Source organism: Vombatus ursinus, unplaced genomic scaffold, assembly GCF_900497805.2.
Source record: "Vombatus ursinus unplaced genomic scaffold, bare-nosed wombat genome assembly UNPS02014807.1, whole genome shotgun sequence".
Classification (NCBI taxonomy): domain Eukaryota; kingdom Metazoa; phylum Chordata; class Mammalia; order Diprotodontia; family Vombatidae; genus Vombatus; species Vombatus ursinus.
In genome coordinates this window covers 37,675,003-37,693,173 of record NW_020954585.1, presented here as the reverse complement: position 1 = coordinate 37,693,173, position 18,171 = coordinate 37,675,003, and the positions used below count along the sequence as shown (strand labels likewise).

Below are 18,171 nucleotides of genomic sequence, written 5' to 3'. Positions count from 1 at the left end.
AAAATACCTTTAAGAGTCTTCATAGAGCCCTAAACAAAAAAAAAAAAAAAACTCCTCATAGAATGAAGCTTTAATGTGAAGTGAGAAGCAATGAAGTTGATATGTTGAAGCAGGCAAGGCCCCCCAAGGAATTACATTGCAAATCTATTAGCAGCATTTTAGCAGTCAACAAACTTTTAGTAAACATTCATTATGAACCAGATACTGTGTTAAACACTAGGGATAGAAAGAAAGGCAAAAACAAACAAAAAATCCCAGTCCTATTCTCAAGGAGCTTGCTATCCAATGGGGAAGATAATGTGCAAATAACTATGTACAACAAGACGGATAGATAGATAGATGGATAGATAGATAGATAGAATCAATAGGGGTACTATTGTTAGCCAGAATCATTGGATTAAATGAGGTTTTTGATAGGGAGCATGTTTTGGGGTAGTAGGGAAGAAGAGAGTAGACAAAGATTTCCTTCCTTCCCAGACAGGATCAAGATTTGTAGAGGGAATATTCTCATTAGGAACTTTTTACACCTATAAATAATAGGCCCTGTAAAGATGAAGGAGTGGACAGTCTGAGAAGGAATACCAGGTTGGTATGAGACAACAATTCCATCTCTTTGGCACAATATTACTTAATAGGCAATTCTTTTATTTTCATTTTTTAACATTTTTATTTAAAGTTTTGAGTTTGAAATTCTATCCTTCCCTCCCTTTCTCTCCTCCCCCGTCCCCAAGATGGTAAACAATCAGATATAGGTTATACATGTGCAATTATGTAAAACATTTCCATCTTTGTCATTTTGTACAAGAAGACTCAAATGAAAAACAAAAAATGAAAGAAAGTAAAAAATAGTGTGTTTCAGTTTGCATTCAAACAATATCAGTTCTTTCTCTGGAGGTGGATAGTATGCTTCATCATAAATCCTTTGGGATTGTCTTTGGTCATTTTATTGCTGAGAATAGCTAAGTCATTCATAGTTCTTCATTGAATGATATTGCTGTTACTGTGTACAATGTTCTCCTGTTTCTGTTCACTTCACTATGCATTAGTTCATGTAAGTCTTTCCAGGTTTTTCTGAAATCATCCTGCTTATCATTTCTTATAGCACAATAATATTCCATCATAATCATATACCACAATTTGTTCAGCTATTCCCCAATTGTTGGGCATCCCTTCGATTTCCAATTTTTAGCCACCACAAAAAGAGCTGTTAGAAATCTTTTTTGTACAAATTGGTCCTTTTACCTTTTTTTGGATGTCTTTGGGACATAGACCTAGCAGCGGTTTTGCTGCATCAATCAACAGGAAATTCTTAAGCACATACATGCACAAGGGATACAAACATAAATAATAAAATAATCCCTATCCTCAAGGAGCCTACATCAATTTTTTTAAAAAGACTGTGGTGGAATTCCAGGTCTGATCTCAGTTTTTAGGGGCAAAAATAACTCATGTTTAACATCACAAATAGAATTTGTATTGCCATCTCCAAAAGTTGTAAAACAGAAAAGCTGGAGGGCAGTTCTAAGGTCTTTCAAAAATAATCAAGGGACTTACTTGCTGTGAATCTGTTAACAAGTCTTGCTTTTAAAAGTCGGTTCATGGTCATATCTGTAACTAGGGTGAGGCAACTATGGCTTTGTAGGGTGAGGCAACTATGGCTTTGTCTCCAGGCGTTAATACCTGTGGTTGCAAGGTATGTTTTATTCTCATAGAAATATTTGGCTCATCATCCCTGAACCTCAGAATTCTGTTTCCACCCCTTTACTATAAGATTTGATTTTAAGGTTGTCCCTATTCATTCAGTTATCTCTAGGTTACTACAATTAGGTCCTGTCATTATCATGTGCCCTTTTCTCAAGGTCTGGCTAACCCACAATCTCTGCCATCTTCTTATACCTCTGTCCCCTCTTTGGAGTTGATGGCATCAGGCATCATGGACCTTGCCACAGAGTTGCCTACATGTCACCCTTTTCAAGGGGAATTTAACAGATTGGCAGTGATGTGGGTGCACACTATGGGAGGTGGTCTTTTTAAACTCCAGGTGATAGGTGACATTATACACATACACATGCAAACACACACACACACACACACACACACACACACAAACACACACACTCCAATTGAATTTGCCCCAGGTGCCGAAAGTCCTAGTTATCACTCTATATACTTACTGTTTACTGCTGAACTTAAAATTTTAAATTACACACAAAATCAGTGGTCTGGATTACTTTGCAATTAAATTCTCCAGGAATGCAACTGTTCACTTAACATTTAGTCTTCTTGTAACTTTCACCCTTAAGGAACAGTCTTAATAATTCATTGAGAAAAAGTTAATGATTACTGTTTAGCACAGAGGTTTACCTTCTATCCAACAGTTCTATAGAGAAACATGTAAAGATAAATGCTGTTAACTGCATTGCTTAGTGAAATATTCAAATTTGGCAAATTGCACAGTCATTGTAAACCTAATATTTTGGAACTGATTTTTTAGATAATGAACCAAGAAGCTTTAGGAATTTAATTTGTGTGGAGAATAGAACTAGCAATAAGCCCATATGCTGCCATTCAAAATACTGTTGTTGTTGTCTTAATTAGGAGTCAGGGAAGGGAAGATTAAGTGGAGATTACTAATCATAGACATAGATATGGTTATAAACTCTTTTTCTTTTCATTTTAGTGGTTCTTTCAGGTGACAACTAATTAAAGATTGTAATAATAGAGCATGACTATATTTACTTAACACATTAATCATTGGAATTTGCAATGCCCATTAAAAATAAATGTTTATAGCAGATACAAAAGTAAACAGCAAAAAAAAAACCTATTTTCATAAACTGCTTTCTCTCTTTGTAAATGGCCATATCTGATATAATTTTACACATAATATTACAATCCAGCCAAACTGGCCTGCTTGCTTGTTCCTCCCAGAGAATGTTCTATTATCAGCCAGTACCTTTACACTTTGATGCCCACCTACTGTTTGTAATTGGTAGGTATTCATTCCCATTGTTAAATGTCTGTAACCATAAGCGTACTGAACAAGATAGCAGAAGGTCCCTGGGAAACAACAGCTTCTTCTCAATTTCCATTTGTATGTTCTTCAAGCAGAACATAGATGATACAAATCACATCTCTTTTTTGCCTTAGTGGACAGCCTTTGTTCATTTTGTGGCAAATAAAATCCAGTCCTGGAGCCAATGTTCTGGTCCTGAACTTCTCTGAACTTATCCAGGCTGGTCTCCAGACAACAGATGTAGCAGCCCATGCTTGAAGTCTTTCCAGCTTGCTAAGACCTTTCAGAGTCTGTTCTCCTTTGGCCTTACATTCAGATGCCCAGTGTTACCTGTAACCCTGCCATGATGTAGCAGAAGAGACAATGAATGTGACAGATTCTAAAAAATATGGAAAGACTTGTATGAGCTGGTACAAATTGAAGGGAGCAGACCCAGGATCACAATGTATACACTGACTACTATAAGGGAAAGAGAAGCAACTCAGAAAGAATTCAGAGTTTTGACTTCCAAAATGTGATGGTAAAACATACCTTCTACCTCTTGGTAGAGACTTGATTAACTAGAACCATAGAACCATACATGCATCCTTAGATATGGTAAACATTTTCATTGGTTTATCTTGACTACACATACTTGTTATTACAGCATCTAGGCAGAGCAGGGATGTGATTTGGGAAGAAGTGAAAGATGTGGTGGGGGGGTAGGAAGAACATCAGTAAAGTATTTTAAAAATTGCAGGTAAGAGAAGAAAGGGAGGTAGAGAAAGTATAAAAATAATTTGTTACTTCCTAGTTAAGTTTATATATACATTAAAAGTAAAAACACTCTATGTGTATGGTCCTCATCTCTGTTTTCGTTTATGCCTTGAGATAGTTGCAATGATGAATCATTATCAAATTCAAAATTTCAAAAAAAAAAAAAAGAAAGTAAAAAAAATAGTTTGTGTGTGATACAGTGAAAACAACACTGGATTTGGAATCAGAAGATCTAAGCTCAAGATCTGAGCTTGCTTATTAGCTCTGTGACTTTAGGCAAATTATTTACCCTCTTTGGGGTCCCCAAACTTTCTGGTTAAGTTTATGTATACATTAAAAGTAAAAACATTCTATGTGTATGGTCCTCATCTCTGTTTTTGTTTATGCCTTGAGATAGTTGCATTATCAAATTCAAAATTTCAAAAAAAAAAAAGAATTAGCTCTGTGACTTTAGGCAAATTGTTTCCCCTCTTTGGGGTCCCAATTTTCTTATCTCTTAAGTGAGGACCATCATATTTCTACTACCTCCTTCAAAAAGTGGTTGAGGAAAAAGCTAGCACTCAAAGGCAGTCATTGTGATGTAAAGCCCCTATACTATTTCTACTATACCAGTCTTCAAAGGGTAGTTGGAATTTTGAAACTGTAAAGTGCTACACAAATGTGAGCTAATATTAGAAGTCAGCAATTAGCAAGAGGATATGCTTCACTTCAAGCCAAGAAGGGTAGTCAAACTTCTGTTTAGGGAGAATGAGGTTGGCAGGCACTCAAGGGACACAGACTTATACCTGGGGGGTAGCTAGGTTAGGGAAATTCAGTCTAGATGAACAGAACCAGAATATGCAATGTTCAAGGAACTAAGCAAAAAGGGATCCTGGGTCCAGAATAGACTATATCTAGGGTGGAGACAGACATAACCTGAATATAGAAGCTTGGAAAGAATGGAATGCTAAATTGCACAAAACTATTTATCCTTTGGTCATATTTATATATATATTTGTGTGTGTGGATGCGTAAGTGATTGTACTGTTATTTTCTTTGATGACAAATTAAAGAAATATTTGGTTATACACATATATAATATATATTTGTATGCATAGACATCCAATTTTTAATATATTCTACTTTCTGTAACTGATGTCAAATTAATACATTAGTATAATATATTACATATGTATATTATATATTGATATATATCAGTAAGATATAGATATATACACACAAAAAAATCTGAGATTTTACTGGTACGGACTCCTACCCCACAACCCCTACATGTCAACAGACATTTATTCAAAGCTCAGTATGTGCCAGACCATGCTGAGGTTACAAAAACAAGCAAAAAATAAAGACAAATTGTCAAGGAGTTTATATTCTTTTTAATTTCTTAATATTTATTCTTCCCAATTACATGTAAAATAATTTTAACAGGAGCTTATATTCTAATGGTGGGAGGTGACAAAAAAAGGAAGATTGGGGAAGGTATCTATGTTGTGGTGCAGAGGCAAAGTTCGGAGTAAAGGATGGATGTTCTGGATCCTTACCCAAAATGGAGATTGTGAACCAATGAGAGAAAGGGGCTACCATGGAGCGAGAAGGCAGTTGAAGCACGATAAACTATTTTCATGCAAAAAGAAGAAAAACAAAAACATGGATTGCCTGGTGGCAGCATTCTGGCAACAAGCTTCTCCAAATATAAATATGACATCCTGGGCATGTGAGCATGTATGCATACATGCGCACACATAGAGTCACTCACATACAGGAGAAGCAGTGTGGCTATAGAATTGAGAGCTGTCTTCAAAGTCATGAAGATAAGGTTCATATTCTATCTTTGCCACATACTGACTTTGTTACCTTGAGAAATTCGCTTAATTTCTAGTGCTTCTGGTGGCTCTCTGAGACTATAATATGCAGAGGATGTGTGGACATGCAATGGCAGAGAGAAATTCTTCACTGCAAGTTCCCTGTACCAATGAAATCACAGATCTGGCGAAAGAAAATTAGTGATGATTATGTCCATTTTCATGCTGGAATTTAAAAAAATAATTGATTCACACTGGAAGCCTGCTAGATACAACCTGCCTGATCTTGTGCTCTCTTGACACAGCCTTAAGACCAGGTCAGCTACATTCCATAATGAGGCATTCAAGTTTATAGTCAGGAAGACCTGAGTTCAAATCTTGCCTTAGAACATTTACTAGCTATATGACCCAGGGCAAGTCACTTTACATCTCTATGACTCAGTTTCCCCATATATAAAATAAGATTAATAATAGTGCCTACCTCACAAGATTATTGTGAGGATCCAACAAAATAACATATGTAAAGTACTTTGCAAACTTTAAAGCTCTACTTGAATGGAGAAGGTGACAGAACGGATATAAACAGTGTGGGAGACATTCTTCTTGTCTCCAAAAAATTATCTGGGGAGACAGCATAAATGCATAATTAGTGAACAATTAGGCATTAAACATCTGTACGGCTGTGCCTAAGTCTCGTAGGAGATAAGAGAAGGAAAAGATCACTATGGGATCAAATAGTCAGAGAAGGTAGTAAAAGGATCATAGCTGTGGAAGCAAAGAAAGGGGTGAAGAAATTTATGTTTTACTCAGGAGACATGAGTCAAGCATTTGATGCAATCATGATGAATTACTACAAGAGAAACAGGCACCTGAGATGTGGGTCTGTGGGAAGGTAGTTTCCTAAAGTCACATCACCACGATAGGGTTCAAGGTTTTTGTTTGTTTTGTTTTTGTTTTTGTTTTTTGTTTTAGCATTAGAAGTCAAGCAATGTGCTATGGCAACGTATCTTGGGAGGTAGGTACATTCAGATTCTCAAAGCCTTTTTAAACATAAATGACAGAAAGCCTGATGTAAGCAAGAGATAGAAAATATAAATTGCCAGATTTCTGGTCAATTCTATATCCCTTTGGCTATGTGGCTTCTCTTTGGGAGGCCAGAATGTCTATAGTTACCCATATATGGATAAAACCATGGGCTAAACACTGAACAGAAGCACACATATGAAAATTGCACCACACAGATCTGTTTAAATACAGGGCAGTCAGTATATAATGTGTAAGTTGTGTTGTCCTGATAGCATGCAGACAGCTTTCCTGTTCCCGGTGATTTGCTTTATTTCAAAGCAGCAGGGTCAGACTCCTTTTATTTAACTTAGAAAGGGAACAGAATGTATGAAATGAAGCCACATCTCCATATAATAGGCCATAGTGATTAAGATTTATCTTCTTATACACCACGTGCCCATCAGCCCTACATTACATTTCTGTTTTTAATGTTCCTCTGTGGATGCCAAATTATGTCTTACTATAAATGTCAATTATATGTTAGTCAGTAGAATATGGAACAGCTGCTTAACATAAGGAAACATTTTACATTTGCCCTGAAAATCCTGTCACTAAATTATACTCAAGTAAATTGCTAATTCAATTAAACGTTCATTAAGTAACTACTACAGGAACAATACTCTGAGAATACAAGACTAAAGTGAAATATTCCCTGTCCTCAAGGGGCTTACATTCTACTGGGGAGTTAAACAGGTACCCAGACACGGTAAGTTAACAACAGAAGGATGAGGGGGGATGATTTCAGAAAAGAACTCAGGTAAAAGTTGACCTCTAAACTGAGCCTCAAATAAAACTAGAGATTCTATGAGGCAGAGCAGAGGAGGACCCTTGTATCTTTGTCAAAAATGATTTAAGACAAGTGTAACAAACACCATAAGACTATGACGACAAATGCTGATGAATCTGGGAAGTTGAATGGTTGGACCTTCAATGTTGAATGCAAGATCATCTAACAAGTATGTATTTGAGAACTCCTCAATCTCCTTCCTCTCCTGTCTGTCTGAGGGTGTTTCTCTATTTACACACACACACACACACACACACACACACACATATACACATGTTCTAGATATGATGCAGGGAAGCAAAGGAAAAAAATAAGAAATGGTCCCCAACTTCTATGAGCTTACATCTTGGTAAGACACAGTAGACTGCATGTAATTAAATACCAACTCATATCATGTAGAGTAAGTTGTGCAAATGTTTAGAGATGTATCACTTCAACAGCAGCAGTAACAACAAAAAATGAGATTCTACTATAAAACAAAAGAGAGGTAGATCATGTAGGTTTCACACTTGTACTTAGGAAATGCATTCTTAGCAAGAAAAAAATAGAGATAATTAATAATCAAATAGATAATTTTGGTTACATGAAATTACATTGCTTTTACACAATATTAATGTATCTAGAATGAAAGACAAGTATTCTACTTGGAAAAAATTTATGTTTAATATTTCTAATTGAAGAGCTTGTTATTTAATCTGTATTATTTATAATCTATATTTAATCTGTAATAGCTAACAAATATATGACTAAAAGAAAGTCCTAAATAGATAAATGGTCAAAAGATGTTAACAAATAGTTCTCAAAAGAATTATAAACTATTATTAAAGCCATTAAAATAATAAAACTATAAGCTATTATTAAAAGTATATGAATAAATGCTCCAAATCACTAACAGTAAGTGAAATGCACATCAAAACAACCTTTAGTTTTCACTTCACACCCAGAAAATTGGCAAAGATGAGAATAGTCAAATTTGGGAAAATTATGAAAAAGGCAGAGGCTGTAATTCATTGTTGGTAGAGCAACTTGGTACAACTATTCCTGGAAAGAAATTTGGTATTATATAAAAATATGACTAAAACATCCTTACCCTTTGATACCAAGATTCCTCTGCTAGGTATATATCCCAAGGATGCAACTGACAGAAAAAGGGGCAGAGTCAATATAGAACAAAATAGAGTTGTACTTTCTGCAGTAGCAATGATGTAAAAGCAAAGGACAGGCCCATTGCTGGAGAATGGTTTCGGGGGTGGGGAAACTACAGCCTTGAGGCCACATGTGGCCCTCTAGGTCCTCAAGTGCAGCTCTTTGACTGAATCCAAACTTCACAGAACAAATCCCCTTAATAAAAGGATTTGTTCTGTAAAACTTGGACTCAGTCAAAAGGCCACACTCAAAGACCTAGAGAGCCATATGTGACCTCAAAGCCACAGGTTCTCCACTCCTAAACAAACTGTGGTGTGTGAACATGATAAGTAAATTCTTACTGCACTGTAAGAAACAATGAACTCGATGAATGCAGTTGACACAAGAGAAAAAAAAATGACCTGCTGTGAAATGAAATATGCAGAGCCAGGAAAATAACACATATAATGACAATAGTAATGAAAATGGAAAAGAACAACCACCATATAACAGTGGGGGAAATAAATGTTGTAAAGTTACGAAGAACAAGGAATGTAACAAGATGCTCCTCCCCACCACACCCACCTCTGGTCCTTTGCAAAGGCTTGTGGAAGGAGTGGAATGCTGTATATAATGTCAAATTTTTTAATGCCTTGATCAATTTAAATTTTGCTAAATTTTATTTCTTCTTTTTCCTTTCCTTTTCCTAATTGTTATAAGGAAAGTTACTCTGCTGTAGGAATGGAAAGGAGGGATACAAGTAATCTAAGTGATATAAAAACAAATGACAACAAAATTACTAAAAGAAAAAGTCAACAAAATAATAACCCACATTTCTATGGCATCTTAGAGTTTAAAAAGTGACTGTCACAACAGCCCTGTAAAGAAATGTAAGATGATATTATCTCCATTTTAGAGATTGAGGAAATGAAGTTTCACAGATTTTAAATGGCTCACCAATAGTACTGAAACTGGAGTTTTAGATTGGATTTCCTGAATCCTGGTTCAATACTCTTTTTACTATGTCATACTTACTCTCTATAAAGACTTGTAAGAGTTAAGGACAATCCCATGGAAGGTGTGGGACTTGGGTGAGGTCCTGATGAATGAATTTCAGTAGGGAACCAGCCAAAAAATATGGCAACCATTATTCATAGGATCATACCTTAGAAATGGAAGGGACCTATGAGGCTAACCTGGTTTTTTTTTTGGTTTTTTGTTTGTGTGTGTGTGTGTGTGTGTGTGTGTGTGTCTTGTTTTTTAATATTGCAGAGGTAATAAGTGCCAGCGCTAGGATTCAGACTCAGTTTTCATTCCACTGGAGCACAAATTAATGTGGAAAGTGTCATGGACTCTTTTTTGTTTGTTTTTGTTTTTTAAATTAATTAGTTTATTTTTAGTTTTCAACATTCACTTTTATAAGATTTTGACTTCTAAATTTTTCCCCTTTCCTCCCTTCCTCCCTCCCCAAGACAGCATGCAATCTGATATGGGCTTTACATGTGCAATCATATTAAACATATTTCCACATTAGTCATGTGGTGAAAGAAGAATCAGAACTAAAGGGAAAACCATGAGAAAGAAAAAACAAAAGAAAAAAAAAGGAAATAGTATGCTTTCATCTGCATTCAGACTCCATGGTTCTTTCTCTGGATCTGGATAGCATTTTCCATCATGAGTCTTTTGGGACTGTCTTAGATCATTGCATTGCTGAGAAGAGTTAAGTCTATCATAGTTGGTCATTGTACAATGTGCTGTTACTGGGTACTAACCCCTGTTTTTTACACAAAAGAAAACTGAAGCCCAGAGAAGTTAGGTGATTTGCCCACAGTCACAGTTAGTGGATGAAGCAGGATTCGAATTCCAATCTTTTAGAATCCAAATCCAGTGTCCTCCTTAATGTTCTCTTTAGTGATGCATTTCTCAGTGCTCTAGGGAAACCTGCTATTACATGTCACATCAATAGCAGTTCTATAAGAAAAAAATGACAATGTCAACTATCTTCCTCTCAAAAATATTCAATGTTAAACAATGGAATTATCAAAAGAATAGTGTTTGGAGTAAGAAAAAGTCTAGTGCAGTGAAAAGAGTATTGAATTTAATTAGAAAACTCGGGTTCAAATCATATTTGTCCTACTTGTGTGACCTTGGGCAAATCAGTTCAATTCTCTGGGCTTCCAGTTTCCTTCTCTGTAAAATGAAGGGGTTGGCCTAGGTGCTCTTTAAAGTACACTCTTATCTTTGCAGCCTATTAGATTTGCCACGTATTCAATTTTTCATGTGAAATAAGATAGTTATGTTTTAAAAGGGCATCTATAAAACACTTTAATTGGACAAACATTTGGAAAAATGAAAATAACCATAATTCCCTCTCTTTTTTTAAATGTAATTTCCAGGGGCAGCTAGGTGGTGCATTGGATAGAGCACCAGCCCTGAAGTCAGGAAGACCTGAGTTCAAATCTGGCCTCAGACTAAACACTTGACTCGTACTAGCAGTGTGACCCTGGGCAAGTCACTTAACCCCAATTGCCTAAAAAAAAAAAAAAATTAAATGTAATTTCCCCAGCTTCTCCTTTTTTGCAGGAATGTTTTATGATTTTCAGCCAATCTATATGAGTTTTATCAGTATATTTAGATTCCCAAAGTGTTCCATGTTGAATATAGATTGGGAAATATTGCTTGAGTATCCTTTTTCTGAATTTAGCTTCCTTTGATTTTTTAGGAGGATGTGAATAAGGCCGTGAAAGCAGCAAGGGAGGCTTTTCAGATTGGCTCCCCGTGGCGGACAATGGATGCTTCTGAAAGAGGACGGCTCCTGAACAAACTGGCTGACTTAATTGAAAGAGATCGTCTGCTATTGGCAGTAAGTTTGCACCAGATGAAGCAAGGGATTGGTAGTTATGACTTGGTTTTGTTTGCAATGATGATTTCATTCCTCAAAAAAAAAGTCAATTCAAGGTTTTAAGTAATTCCTTTACAATCTGTTTTACTTCTCTGTCCTAAGACTTGATATAAAGAATGCATGAATGAGGAAATACTATCAATGCAGGGCAGCCTCTTCCCTACAATTTATAGTACTAGTGATTTTCCTAGGGCACTGAGTAGCTGTGACTTACTCAGGGTCACATAACCAAAGTTAGGCCTTGTATCCAATTCTTTCAGACCAGTCACATTGCCAGAGGTTTTTTGTTTTTTGTTTTTTGTTAGCTTGTTTGTTTTTGTGCCTGAGGCCATCTCCAGTAGTTCTGATTTATATCTTGCCACTGGACCCAGATGGCCCCTGAGGAGAAAGTGAGGCTGGTAATTTTGCACTGTCCTCCCTCACTTAAATCCAATTCATTTGCAAATCATGGCATCACCTTCCTGTTATCATGGTCCTCTTTGAGAACAAAAGACAAACAACCACAACAATAGCCAGAGTTGGGCCTCAGATCCAATTCTTTCAGACCAGTTCTCTATTCAAGATCCCCTGCTGCCTCTCAAAAACATCTCAGTGTTTTGTAGCACTTTTAAAGGATGGCAAAACACTCTCACAGAATCATGGAGACTCCGAGCTAGAAAGGATCCAGAGAGCATCTAGTTCAATTCATCTAGAACTTCTCCCCAAAATGTCCTCTAATCTTTGCTTGAAGACCTCCACTAAAGGGGAAGCTACTACTTCCAAGCATTCCATGCTTGGATAGCTGTCATCATGAGGAATTCTTTCCTTATATCAAGCCAAAATTTGCCTCCTTATAATTTCCTCCAGTTGCTCCTACAGCCAGAAAAAGTTGAATCCCTTTTCCATGAGGGTAGTCTTCAAAAAACTGAAATATCTTTTTGACTGATATATCAGGGGAAGAAGAAAGGAATTATCATTTAGCATCTACTTGGAAAGTTCCAGGCACTGTGCTGAGCACTTTACAAATATTATCTCTTTTGATTCTCACGACAACCTTGGTACATAGGTGCTATTATTATCCTTGTTTTATAGTTGAGGAAACTGAGGCAGGCAGAGGTTAAAGTGACTTGACCCAGGGTGACACAACTCGTAAGTGTCTGAAGCTGAATTTGAATTCAGGTTTTTCTGATTCCAGGCCCAATGTTCTATCTACTGTACTACCTAGTTATCTAGATACCATATAGAGATTAAATATTTAGCACAATGAAATCTCCAGATATTTTTTTTTCAAGAAGAAACTGTCTAGCTACAGTTTTCACATCTTAGCACAATGCCTGGCACATGGTAAGTGCTTGATAAATACTTTTTCATTTGATTTGGCTTTTTACCCAAGAAGCTGACTTTTATAGCCGTAGTATCTGACAATATTGTTTGTGCTTCTACTTTCACTGATCTTCACAAGAGTTCTTTCCATTATGCTTACCTCTCTCACATAGGTGGTAAAGCTGGGCTTAGAGTCAGAATGACCTGAGTTCCTATACCATTTCAAACATTTACTAGCTGTGTGACCTTGGGCAAGTCACTTAACTTCTGTTTATCTCCATTTCTTCAACTGTAAAATGAGGATCATAATAACACCTATCTCCCAGGGTTGTTGTGAGGACCAAATGACATAACATTTGTAAAGGGTTTACTGTAGTACTTTGCACATAGTAGGTGATATGGAGATTCTATTATTATCATTATCATTATTGTTATTCCAAGATTCCCTCTTATGAGCCTATCTTCTTAATATACAGTGCTCCTTGTCCCCCTTTTACACATCTAATTTCTTTGGAACAAAGTTTTCCCTTCTAGATTTATATTCCAATAACATACCTGTTCCTGTCAAGTCTCCCATTCACTTTGACTCTCATCTGTGTTTTGTGCACTAGTACATAGCTATCTGAGGTGGTGGGTTTTGTTACTGCCTACTTGTTGCTCCTTTGAATTTTTTGACACCTACTTCCAGAATTCTTTTTATGCTGTGGATACTCTATATGGTATCAAGCTCAGTAGATGGTTTTTCCCCCAATTTCTTTCTTTTCCCGTTTGTTTTCAGCCAAAATCTCTTTTGTTTAGATTTGCAAATCTCCGGGCAAACTCATTCTTACCAACTTTTTTAATGTATACTCCTTATATATACTTATATATATACTACTTATAATGTATACTGGCCAAGAGCCCATCACTTCTAGATTTTAAATTATGATCCAAATTCAAATTTAGCCAATTCAACTCTTAGACAATATCTTAACCACTTGTTTATTTTCCTTCCAACAAACCTGAGAAGTCTGTAGAGATAGACAATGATCGCTATTTTACAGATGAAGAAATGTGCAACTTTGTTCCAGGTTTATAGCATCATCACATTTTTATCCTGGAAGGGATATTAGAAATCCATATACACAAACACCCTCAACCTACAGATACAAAGACTGGGTAAAGTGACATGTCTAAGACCCCTCAACTAGTAAGTAGCAGAGTCAGGATTTGACCCAGGCCTCTTAATTCCACTTTACCTACATTATCAAGGCTAGCTGGGCTCAAAGACATCACCATTTATTTAATTATGGACCTACAGAATAACTAGTAAAGTATTCATTATGTGACCCTACCTACCAAGTGTCTATTATACTCAAAGCATTGTAATTGATACTGTAGGAGTCACATCAATACTGTTTTTAAGATAATGTCCCTGCCTCCATGAAGTTTCAATCTTGGATGGTGGGGAGGAAAGGGGAAGAGGAAAGAAATGTAACATTTAAAAAAAATATAACATTTAAATCTTCCTTATTGATAGACCAGGCCATGTCACTCTTCCATCCAAAATTCTAAAATGATTACCATTGCTCTTCAAATATCTTAAACCTGGTATTCAGAACTTCCCACTATCTAGTACCATTATACTATCTCAGACTTCTCTGATACTATTCTTTTCCATGTATTCTATTTTCAGCCTGTGAATAGTCAATGACCATCTACATCAGGGATTCTTAATCTGGTATCCATGAACTCTTTTAAAAAATATTTTGACAATCATATTTTAGTATAATGAGTTTCCTCTGTAGTCTTATGTATTTTATTGTACACATTTAATAAAGTTTCTGAGAAAAATGTTATCCATAGAAAAAATATTTCCATAGAAAAAATATATGGGCTTCACCAGACTGCCAAAGGGATCTATGAGACACACAAAAAGATTAAAAACTCCTGATCTACCTAAAGGAAATCAGACAGAACGTCAGATGATTCATTTAGGTCAGTACTTTTTCAGACTGTAACTTAAACCCCGAAAAGTATGTTTGCTAGAGTTAGCACAGCAAGGATTTGTGATTTCACCGGCATGAGGGGGTCTGGTTTACTAACTTTCTCCTCCCCAAATATTACAGTGTACCCAGTAGATAAATCTAGAGAGTTCTCACAAGCATAAACCGAATGATTTGCTTACCCGGGGTGCACAGACATTAAATGTCAAAGGCAAAATTTGAACCCAGATCTTCCTAATTTCAAGTCTAGGACTCTTATCTGCTATACCATGCTGTCTTTACATTACAGTAGGATTGTTACCTAATAAGTAATAGTGTAGTATTTTCTTTCATATTCAAAACAACTATATTAAGCTCAGTTTGAATTTAATCTTTCTTTTTTTGTAGACAATAGAATCCATGAATGGTGGAAAAGTGTTTTCCAATGCATATCTGATGGACTTAGGTGGTTGTGTGAGGATTTTACGTTACTTTGCAAGCTGGGCAGATAAGATTCAGGGTCGTACAATCCCAATAGGTAAGTAAATTTGAACTAAAAAAATGGAGATTGAACACATCTAGCTAAAACCAATTACTTCATACTAAAATTACTTTATTTGACAATGAAAAACTTCATCTTGGCAGGTGCTGGGGTCTGTTAATATTTATCATCTCCCCTTTAATTACAGATTCAGCAAAATTATGTCAACAACAGGCTTAGAAATATTTTAATAACTGTTGAATACCCTTTAATTGATCTAATTATTGAGTAGAGTAAAATTTATATTCTCTTCTTCCAAGGGTCAAACTTTTCAAACTGATACTTGACATTTTACCTCTTTTTGTTTTCTTTTTATCCACAATGATAAATTATGCTCAGGTATTAGGTAACTAGCTAGGATTCTTTCCATGCTCCAGTGACATACCAGCACAATCATCTACCCCTAGCCTTGCTTTCTTTTGATGATTTAAGTTCCCATAGAAGCTTGTTAACGCAAAGAAAGATGAAAATGAGTCTGTGGCCAAATTTAACTGTGTTAAGGAATTCTCTCTCACACTCCTTCTCTCTCTCTCTTTCTCTCCCCTTGTATTTAGATAGATAGATGTATATATGTACGTATATATCTATATATATGCATATATATACAGAGAGAAAAAATATATTATATATGAAATATATATATATATATATTTTTAACTGGGATGTGCAAGTAACTTCATGAAAAGATAAACAGTTAGAAATTTGGAAAACTTGAAATGCCATTGGAATTTGGTTCAACTTAACTCCAGAACAAAAGAGCTCAAAATGACACACTTGTATAAATTAATATTTATTGATTTTAAGAGAAACAGAATTTGACCAGAAAAGTTAGGAGATAAACCAACTATTCATCTTAAACCTAACTGGTTCTATGAGAACATGGAGGAAAATTGTCCTTTAGTCATGGTCTAGTTCTACTCTTTGAGGATCAGTCTCACTCTCCAATTTAATGAACCCAATAGTTGCAGATTTTATGGAGATTATCCTTAAGTTTCTCCAAGGATTTTATCAGCCTTAATAACACTATAACTACCTAAAAACCAGTAAAAAGCCAAGCAGAAATGAACCACAGAAGTGAGGTGGGCACTGGGAAAGTCATGGGAAATGCAACACAAGGGAGTAAGAAAATAGTGAGGCACAGTCAGGTGACTCTTTTTAAGACTCTAGTTTCTAGATTGATTAAGTAAAAGAAGGAATGAAATGTACACAGAAATATTAATGAATGGGTATTAAAACACACCAAGAATTTATTAAGTACCTACTATCTGTAAAGTACTTAAATAAATTAATTTAGACTATTCATCAGAAGGACAAATACTGAAACTGAAGATTAAATACTTTAGTTACATAATGAGAATTCAGGGCTCATTGAAAAAGACCCTGATGTTGGGAAAGATTGAAGGCAAAAGGAGAAGAAGAGAGCAGAGGATGAGATGGATAGATGGTGTCATGGAAGCAACAAACATGAGCTTGGACAGTCCATGGAAGACAGTGGAGGATAGAAGCCGTGGCTATGGTCTATGGGGTCATGAAGAGTTGGACATAACTGAACAACAAAAAACAACAAATGTGTAAAGTACTTAACTAGGTTCTGGTAGAATACAAAGAGGAAACAGGACACAATTCTGTCTTTTGAGAGCCACCCTGTTTCTGTAGGACTAGAATCTATTAAAGTTCAAACAAAATTTAGCAGGAAAGATCAAATGAAATCTTTAAGTGTATGGAATGAAGTTAAAATCAGATATAAATCAGTTGTCTTTAATGAGGATGGGGAAGCAAAGGGGAGTGTTAGAAGAGATGTTTGGGGTTTCTTGAGGTTTTTGTTTGTTTTTATTTTTTTTAAAAGCATTTGGAGCAAATCCCTGAGGGAGGTTGTACCTCCAACAAAGAGAATGGAGGCTGTATTTTATAGAAATCCTAATTTCTATTTTGCTATTAAATCTTGGCATACTAAAGCTGCAAAACTGTATTTTTGGCACTTTCCCTACATCTCCCCACCACCATTCCATTCCCATTTTGCCTTTTCTCCTTTGGAAATATTTGCAAATATGATTTGTAATAGTTGATAGGTAGGAGTACACCACCTTTTAAAACATGTCCAATACCCAGGCATCAAGGTAGTTGATTTGGCCTGAGGTCAGAGATATTATGCTTTGTCATGAATCTCCATTTTGTATGTAGTTAATGGTTGGCTTTATCCATCATAGCTGTTTCAAATGCATCTTTGAGTTTACTGTACTTTTTGTTTGTTTGTTTTAGATGGAAAATATTTCTCTTACACAAGACATGAACCTGTTGGTGTTTGTGGCCAAATCATTCCTGTAAGTTGTCTTAACATATAAGACTTTAGAAATTCTCTGTTTAAGGATCAACCATGTGCTTTTTGTCCCATAAAAATTTTATTTATAATTGTACCAATTGCTAAAGTTATGGAAGTGTTGTGCAGTAAGTCATAGTGAAGCCTTATTCCCCCAGTGGATAAATGACTTCCTATTTGTAAATTAGGAATTCTTGCCTTTTCAGGACACAGGAGTATTTTCTAATGCTGCAATGCCAATGAATCAAATATCTTTTCATTAAAGTCATGAGGCATTTTAACCAATTTAAAGATGGATTTTCTTTTTTATTGTTTTTTATTAAGTCCCTTTGTAATATGATGTAGTTTTATAAGTTCTATTTTTTCTAGCAGCATGGAATAAAGAGAGACTTAAGTACTTTGCTTCAGAGGGCATCATTTCAGTGTAATTAAAACACACCAGATTGCTCAACATCCTTTTTGAACTGCCTACTGAAAATCTCTAATTGCTGAGAAGCCCTATCTCCAGGCTGTGAAAATTCTAAAAGGAATTTTCTAAAATATAACATGCACAAGTCATATGGGATGATTGGCTGTGGATGGAAATACCCCCACCAA

General features: G+C 35.8%; 1 pseudogene; it reads left to right on the top strand.

Moving 5' to 3' along the window:
- LOC114052148 overlaps positions 1 to 18,171 on the top strand; it is a 65,173-nt pseudogene that overhangs the window by 18,109 nt on the left and 28,893 nt on the right.